We start from the raw sequence: 9,531 nt of genomic DNA, 5'->3' as shown, positions 1-9,531 counted from the left end.
AAAAAAAAAAAAACACTTTAAAAAATATGTTTATTCAGAAAAAATATTTTCACTTGGCTCTCTTTCTTTTCCTCCTCCTTCTTGAAGCACATTTCCTTTATTTTTATCCCCTTATTATTGATTGTATAGTTTTTTTAATCATTTTATTTTTTTCATCATGATACGTGCACTCTAATCCCCATCTCTCTATTTCCCCAGCCCCACCCCACCCCCCTCTCCACTGGTAACCATCAATTTGTTCTCTGTAGTGAAGAGTCTGTTTCTTGGTTTGCCTCTCTCTTTTTTTCTTTCCTTTGTTCATTTGTTTTGTGTCTTAAGTTCCACATAGGAGTGAAATCATATGGTATTTGTCTTTCTCCAACTTATTTCACTTAGCATAATACTCTCTTGCTCTATCCACGTTGTTGCAAATGGCAAGATTTCATTCTTTTTTTACAGCTGAATAATATTTCATTGTGTATATATACACCACATCTTCTTTATCCATTCATGTATCATTGGACACTTGAGCTGCTTCCATAGTTTGGCTATTGTAAATATTGCTGCAGTAAACATAAAGGTACATGTATCTCTTTGAATTAGTGTTTTTGTATTTTGGGGGTAAATGCCCAGTAGTGTGATTACTGGGTGGTAAGATAGTTCTATTTTTAACTTTTTGAGGAACCTCCATACTGTTTTCCACAATGACTGCACCAGTTTACATTCCCACCAACAGTGCACAAGGGTTCCTTTTCCTCCACATCCTCCCCAACACTTGTTGTTTCTTGTGTTTTTGATTTTAGCCATTCTGACCTGGGTGAGGTGGTATCTCATTGTAGTTTTGATTTGCATTTCCCCGGTGATGAGTGATACTGAGCATCTTTTCACGTGTCTTTTGGCCATCTGTGTGTCTTCTTTGGAGAAATGTCTGTTCATGTCTTCTGCCCGTTTTTTAATTGGATTATTTGGTTTTGGGGTATTGAGTTATATTAGTTCTTTATATATTTTGCACACTAACCCTTTATTGGATATGCCATTTGCAAATATCTTCTCCCATTCGGTAGGTTGCTTTTAGTTTTATTGATTGTTTCCTTCACTGTGCAGAAGCTTTTTATTTTGATGTAGTCCCAATAGTTTATTTTTGCTTTTATTTACCTTCCCTCAGGGGACATAGCTGGAAAAAAAATCTGCTATGGCCAGTGTCAGAGAAATTGCTGCCTATGCTCTCTTCTAGGATTTTTATGGATTCAGATCTCATATTTAGGTCTTTAATTTTGAGCTTATTTTTGTGTATGGCGGAAGAAAGAAGTCCAGTTTCATTCTTTTGTATGTAGCTGTCCAGTTTTCCCAACACTATTTGTTGAAGAGACTGTCTCTTATCCATTGTGTATTCATACCTCCTTTGTTGAAGATTCATTGACCATATAATTGTGGCTTTATTTCTGGGTTTTCTGTTCTATTCCATTGATCTTATGTGTCTATTTTTGACAGTATGGTTTTGTAGCTTATGAACCACTCTTTTTTTAGCTTATATAACTGATACTTAGGCAATGAGTGTGCGAGAGCTCTCTTTGATGAGGCAATACTTTCTATTATTAATATATTAATTAGTATTTGTTTTTTCCTCATTCTTCATACAGGTCTAAATGTTTAGAGAGGGTGTCCCCTAAAGGAGCCTGCAAAAATGGGTCCCTGGATATCCCTCCCTCTTATTCTGGTTTACATATTCTTTAATGAGTTTTCATTCCAATGCTTTAAATGGGACCTTGGGAAGTTTGTTTCAAAGGACTGAAGGCCTGTGGTGTCCTGTCAGAACCTGAGCTGGGTAGGCTCTTAAGGGTAAGTGGAATCTTCCTAGAAGCTATAGAACTCCCTTTCTCTCGGAGTAGGGGCTTTCATACAAACAGGAGCTACAGCTCCCCTCCTGCCTCCAAACACATCGAAGGAATGGACACCTGAACTTCTGCAGTGTGCCCTCACTGATAGAGCTTGCCTAGGCTTGCCCTTCTCTCAGATCAGAAGATCCATGGCGCTCGGAGTCATCCCGATGTTTGCACTTACTGTGCTGCACATGGGTCTCCTGAATATTTTTCCCATGTAGGGGGATGCTCAAACTCACGGCTGTAATGTCTAGTGCAGGCAGCACACAGACAAAGTTTGCTAAGCTTTATTCAGAACATCATCAGCAAACATCCATGCTCCTAATCACTGCATAGAACTTGATTGAGGGAATACTGCCTCCTCACCTTGCCTACAGAAGACACAAAAGTACAACTAAATCCATTTCACCAGCTTAGGGTACAGTTATGATTCTGTTTTCCCTGTTAACGGCTAAATTTTAGCAGAGTATAGCATCCTCCGTTTGAGCTCTTCTCTCCCTTTGGAGTGGTCTGGAAATGGGAGCTAATTTGAATTGGTTCAGAGAGGGTGAGTTCTGCCTTTATACCGAGCAGGACCCTGGCACGTTGGCCAGGTGTGGAGGGATTTGCAGTCACAGGCACAGGCTCTGCCAGGCCCTTGGTGTCTCACACACCCACGTGCCCAGTGTTCAGATGGGGCCACAGACCATTATCCCTGGGACTGCAGGCAAATTCCCCTTTGGGGTCTGTGGTATCTTCTCTGACCAGCCGACTTTGGTCTGAGCCATGCTGGCCCTCTCTATCAGTTAGAAAATACCCTGGGATTTCAGGAAAGAGGTTTGGAATGGGGCTTTCCCTTGAGAAGTATGCAACTTCCCAGAGCTCCAAGGGGAGAGAAGGGACCTTTTCTAAGCCACAGAAAGTAAAAAGGTCCACTTATACCTTGTTCCCAGGGTAATATGGGTACTTGTTCAATTTCCTTATTGTCCCCCCTTTTAAGTCAAAAAGAAGCAAACATTTTTAAAAAAATTTCACCTCACTTCATTTCATAACAAAGAGTGGCCACACTTACTTAGTTGTCAATGAATCATTTATTTTTTTTAAAAAAATACTTCGAAGTTTATGAAAATAGTATGTACTAATTGTAGAGTATTTGAAAAACGATCATGTATTTTCAAAATGAAAAAAGCCAGGTGACACTTGTCAGCCTGACTTCCAAACCACTACCAGGACAACATCTCTCACTTTTCTATTTGGACTGAGCCCAGAGTGGGGGAAACATCCATCTTCTTAAATGTCCAAACTTGGAAAGAACCCTGCTCTCGTCTGCAAGGAGAAAATTAAATTCATAGTGGCTCCCTGATGGTGAGAGAGAGAATAGAGAAGCAAAAGCTCAGGAGGCACATGGCTAATGTAATCATCAACCCGAGAGAGAAAAGTCATGATGCTTGCATAGAATAATAATCGTGAAACTCCCGGTGGTAGAAATCTTTGATTGTGGCAAGCATCCTCATAAATTTCAATCTTCAAATGATTCCCCCTGATAAGGATTCCAGTGAATATGCCCATTTACCTTATCCGTTTTGGTTTTGCATGGAAAAGGGACGTGGTGATCACAGACATCACTGGATAAACTCTGCTTTCTGGGGACTCCAGGTTAAGACAAGCACTTACTATGTGATGGGCACTGTTCTAGACCCTTGGGATACAGGAAAGAAAGGCTATTGAAGTTTATCACCCAAAGGCTGATTTTTTGATCTTCATTAGGAATGCAGAAACATGAATTGGAGCATTTGTTTACATGCAGATAGTTATTTTTTGATTTTTTTTCAGTCGTCTCTGCTGAAGGAAGAATTGAGAAAAAAGTATTAGACTAGAACAATAAATAAGCTGTATAATATATAATTAGGGCTAATGGAGCTATGTAATAAAGGAGAAATAGCGAACAAAGGTAGTGGCTTCATGGAATAATGCTAGGTACTATGGCCATAAGTTTTTCCCAGAATGTATTTTATTTCTCACCTTTTGTTTCAGTTGTAAATATTTCTTTCTGGATTCCTATGCCAAATCTCAACTCATTTTCACTAAATAGTTATTTTTTTCTCTTAAAATGCCAACTGGTATGTGTTTGCATAAGGTTATAACCTTCTTCACAGGCATATAATCAGCATATCAGGATGTCTGATCATTAGAGGATGTTTCAGGGAGACTGAGCACCCGCTCAAAGTTAAATCTCAAAACTGCATGTCATTTTTACATATTTTTAATGCTTGGTGGCTTAGATTTCACAATTCCCATGCTAATGGCCTTATCAATTTTCTTTTAAGCTTTGGAAATTGACAAAGAACTGGTTTCATTACTGAAGGCTTTGAAATATGTCAAAGGGAAGATAGTTAACTTTCATTTTATTAGTCATTTTAAAGCACTGCACAGGGAAGAGTAGGTACCATTATTTTTGATATCCCTGAAGAATCTTCCCAGCCTGCATGCCTATTTTGATCTGAATGTTTTAAAAACACAACATCCCACCTCCCCTGACTCCACTATTTCCACCCCCCAATTTTGTTTTCTCAAACAAGGACCTCTTCTACACCCTCCTTGGCAAGTTTCTGCCTGAACGTGGCCAGTCCTGTGGAACACCTACGTGCTCCTTTTCCCAGGGACTACATCGACTGGGGTCTATTTGTCACTATGAAAAGGAAGACTGGAAGACCAAGGAAATGCTGCTTAACTGGGCTGCTCTTGGTGGAAGCAGGCCCTGGTGACTATTCCAAATAATCTCCAACGTTATCCAGTCATGCACTTACAGAGGCAGCTGAAAAGTCACGAGACACAGCATAGGGAATATGGTCAATAGTATTGTAATAACTTTGTACGATGACAGATGGTAGCTACACTTTTCTTGGCGAGCATTTTGTAATGTACATAATTGTCAAAGCACTATGTTGTACACCTGAAACTAAGATAATATTGTATGTCAACTACACTTCAATAAAACATAAAAATGAAAAAAAAATTTTTTTTAAAGATTTTATTTATTCATTTGAGACACAGAGATACAGAGAGAGAGAGAGAGCATGAGCAGTGGGAGAGGCAGAGGGAGAGGAAGAAGCAGACTCCCCGCTGAGTCAGGAGCCTGATGTGGGACTCGATCCCAGGACCCTGGGATCATGACCTGAGCCGAAGGCAGATGCTTAACGATCTGAGCCACCCAGGCGCCCCAAAAATGAAAAATTTTTAAATAATAAATTTTAAAAGGAAAGTCACGGGATAGGAGGTATTTGTACAACCAGACTTCCTTAATTTGTTCTCAGGCAAACGTGGCATTGATCTATCAAAAATGTGAATGGCTCATCTCTAGATAAAATAACCAATGTTACTTTCTTCTCCCAGGCTGTAGGTTGGCTGGGTTTTGAAGCCAGTTTTAAATTCTGGCTCTTGGCAAAAAAAAAAAAAAAAAAAAAAAATTTATCATCTTGCAGACAGAAATGCTTCCATCTCCAAAAATAGCAAAAGGTTCTACTTAGAAGGGAAGGATTCTAAAAGACTGAATTGTGGTTGCCACCTTAAAGTAGGATTTAGTATTTAATACAATCACTTTTGGCAAGAGTTTGGCTGGTTTCTTTCCTGCCCCCAGCTGTTATTGGCTGTGCCTGCTTTATTCTTAACCACATTTTCAAAGCAGAGCCCCTGCTGGGTTTTGCATCACTCCGAAGGCAGGGGTCCTATTCTTTCAGCTTCTTGAACTGAACTGGAATTTGTGGTCTGGTACCAGGAAATGTGTTTTCTGCATTTTTTTTTTTTCTTTCTGAGAAGTATAACAATGAACTGCAAGTTGAAGTTAAAGTCTTAGCTGATTTTTAATACTACATGAGCAGGTCCTGCGGAAGCAGTATAACTTTGTAGAGAATTACTGGGGACTCATCGTTCCCTAAATGCCATACTTTTGCACAAGGTCCTTTGACGAAAGGGCCACATTTTTAGGGGGTTGGGATGATTGGGGAATAGCTAATTTTCAACTGATAAGGGTTGGAGACCCTTTAGGAAATTTCTGCTTATGGAACGGGGATTGCCTTGAAATTATTTCTTTTTCTTTTTTTTTAAAGATTTTATTTATTTATTTGACAGCGAGAGAGACAGAGAGAGGGAACACAAGCAAGGGGAGTGGGAGAGGGAGAAGCAGGCCTCCCGCCGAGCAGAGAGCCCAATGCGGGGCTGGATCCCAGGACCCTGGGATCATGACCTGAGCCAAAGGCAGACGCTTAACGACTGAGCTACCCAGGCGCCCGTGCCTTGAAATTATTTCTGTCGCCCTAAATATGGTTTTAAGTTCTGGTGGTAACCCCATGTATCCATGAGTCATTTGAAACTTCCCTTTCCAAATGACCTCCACATTTGCACATTTTGTATCGCAAGTCAGGCTTGGCCCCTGTCACCTGGGTCCCCCCTGGGATGGGAGCTCTAGTAAAGTGCAGGTCGCTTGGCAAGACTGGAACCTGCCTAGATTTGTCACCCTGTCCTGCCTTTGTGCTCTGGACTATTGTTCTCCCCTGTTAAACACTCAAACCCTGTCTTTTCAGCTAATCCAAATCCTTTTCTGTCATGAAGACTTAGTAGGAGCCTCATTTCCACATAAGAAGAGATTTGTCCCCTTTTCTTAGTAGGGTAAGGGCTATTGATGTAGGAAAGATGTTAGGGTTTGGAGCCAACTGCCAAAAAAGAAATCTTGAGACACCTTTGGTGCAAAAGGTGGCTTTATTAAAAGCACAGGGACAGGACCCATGGGCAAAAAGAGCTGCCCTGGGGTTGTGAGGAGTGGCCCATTACATACTTTTCAAGTTAGGAGCAGGTTAGAGATAGGGTAAGTCTCTAACGAAATTTGGAAACAAGGTTTCCAGGACCGTGAAGGGACTAGCTATTGTTAGGAAAAGGTCATTTATTACTGTCTAATAAAACCTTAGTCATGAGACACTTCAGTTGGATATCAGTGGGCCATATGCTTGGGGGGATGACTGCCAACGTGTATCTTTGGGGGGTAGAGATAAAGGAAGTTTCCAAAGGAATTTTTATATGTTAAAGTAGATCTACAGGATCCTGGGGCTCAGGCTAAGATTGCCTCTTGCCCTTAGCAGAGTATTACCGTCGAGGCAGCTGAGTTCCTAGAGGAACGTCACTCTGCCTGTTTCAAAGACTTGTCAGTGGGCTTTAAGTAGCAAGGAAACTTAATTTTTCTTTTGCCTTTGTTTCCCACATCACTATTATTGGAAACCTTGCTCCTCTCCATCTTCTTCTCCCCTTCCCCTTGGGAGAAAGAGGGGGCAGTCTGGCTGGAACTGGACATCTGTTGAGTTTGAGCCAAAGCTACGGGTGGGAAATTCAGGCTCTACCCATTTGTTTTCTTTCATTCCATCTGTTTGGGTTCAGGGCATTTCTTCTTTCCCCTTCACTTCTGGACCTAGGGACAGGAGATGCTCCTTTGCTTTCTGTCCTCAAGCACATCTAGATGGGGTCAAGCTCCTTGGTAGATGGTCCTTCTTTTTGCAGTGATTGGGACAACATCATTCAAAATCTCTTCAAATGTACCTGTCTCTTCAGGCAGTCCTGAGAGTAAAGAGAATTCTTTTAACTGGATTCACAACAGCACTAGAAAGCTCACTTAAACCCTAACAGATGTGATGTGTTCCAAACTAATTTTTATCAGAGAGTCCTGCCCTGGAGTTTATATGAGGCTTTCAGAGATTCAGAAAAAATGATACTTGTTTCCTGTATGGCTAATAGATATTTGGGTTGTGTAGTCTGTTGGCCAGATGCTTAATGTCTTCTCTGACTTGATCCCTCTTTGGGATATAATGGCTCCACTGGGATTTTCTACTACTTTCAACACAAAAGTTGGTATATACCCTGTACCATAAAGGGCCCATGCTTCTTTCTTTATTGATAAAATATACTTGTGTCCTGACCACAGGAAGTTTACAATCATGTTCAGGGCTCATAATTGAAGAACCAAGGGCACCTGGGTGGCTCAGTCATTAAGCGTCTGCCTTCGGCTCAGGCCATGATCCCGGGGTCCTAGGATCAAGCCTCGCATTGGGCTCCCTGCTCTGCAGGAAGCCTGCTTCTCCCTCTCCCACTCCCCCTGCTTGTGTTCCCTCTCTCGCTGTGTCTCTCTCTGTCAAATAAATAAAATCTTAAAAAAAAAAATATATATATATATATATATATAATTGAAGAGCCAAATTGAAGTAACAAGGTAGCAGTGATTCTAAATGCCTGTGGTTAAGCCATTTCAGCCTACTTCCTTAAACCTCATCTCCATCCCTGGTTATAGTTCAAAGGAAAGTAAAGTGGAACAGAATTTGGTTCTAGGATTGGAACGCAAAAGTCCCAAATAGTCCCCAACAACTGCAACACCACCACTTTATCATTTGCTCCCATAAATACCATCTGCTTTATAGCTACATTCCTGATTAGCCAATGACATTTAAAAGGAATGTTACTAAAACCTGCTTTTCATACTTACGCCTATCTTCAGAGGTTCTGATGGCCCTGAGATGAGCTTTGCCAAGATGCGGTGGGGACCTTGTCCTCCGAGGCCCCTAAAGAAGTCAAACCACCACTCTGGTCTAAGCTCCCAGGAAGACCTGCTCTCGCATACAGGAGTGAATCTCTCTACACACAAGAACATTTCCTTTCACCTAGTTTTAGGTTCTAGAAAAACCTATCCTGATTCCAAAACGAATCCTCTTCTCTCTAAACAAGTTGGGCCTGTGCCTTAAATTACTAGGCGAAGCTGTAATTAATACTGAAACACTAAAGCTTGTGGGGCTGAACCAGTTTGTCACCAAAACCTCAAGGGCACCAGCTGCAGAAGGCCCTCGAAAGTGCTGGGCTCCCCATACGGTTCTTTGCCCTGCAAATACTACTACCTCTGTCTAGATACAAGTTTTCCTTGCCCAAATCCCTATATCGGTATTTAGTGCCTCGAGCGCTAATCACCCACCAACACTACTTCTGCGTTCGTAACCAATGAACACAGGCACAAAGTCAAATGCACCTTACAGTAAAGTCAGTCTTGTTGGCTTGGCAGCCCCTGATAAACAATGTGAGATGGTGGACCTAAGGCTTAAGTGAAGGTCAGAATTTCCTCCTTTCTTCCCGATCTGGGCCTTGTTCCTTAACTATAGGGAGAACTATTTCTACAGAGCACACATTTTCCCCAACCACCTGTACAGAGAAGTATGACGTTAGTAACCCAGTGACCAGCAGAACAGACGGAGCTCGCTGAAGGAGAGGCTGGAATGTTGTCAGTGTTTCAATGCTGTGCCTTCTCCCCACCCCAGTCAGCTTGGTAAATATGTGTCAGATTATTTGCGGTCTTGCCAGACAGATCTGCTTTTTTTTTTTAAAGATTTTATTTATTTATTTGAGACAGAGAGAATGAGAGAGAGAGAGAGAGCACATGAGAGGGGGGAGGGTCAGAGGGAGAAGCAGACCCCCTGCCGAGCAGGGAGCCCGATGCGGGACTCGATCCCGGGACTCCAGGATCATGACCTGAGCCGAAGGCAGTCGCTTAACCAACTGAGCCACCCAGGCGCCCCTAGTTTGTTTCTTTATAATTAGTTAGTACTATGGTCTTTTTTTTTTTTTAACATAAATTCCTCCCTTAAAAATTTAGTCTTACACATAAGAACTA

This window comes from Leptonychotes weddellii, chromosome 8 (genome assembly GCF_054177405.1).
Source record: "Leptonychotes weddellii isolate Sample4059 chromosome 8, ASM5417740v2, whole genome shotgun sequence".
Lineage (NCBI taxonomy): Eukaryota > Metazoa > Chordata > Mammalia > Carnivora > Phocidae > Leptonychotes > Leptonychotes weddellii.
This window is presented reverse-complemented; position numbering follows the sequence as displayed.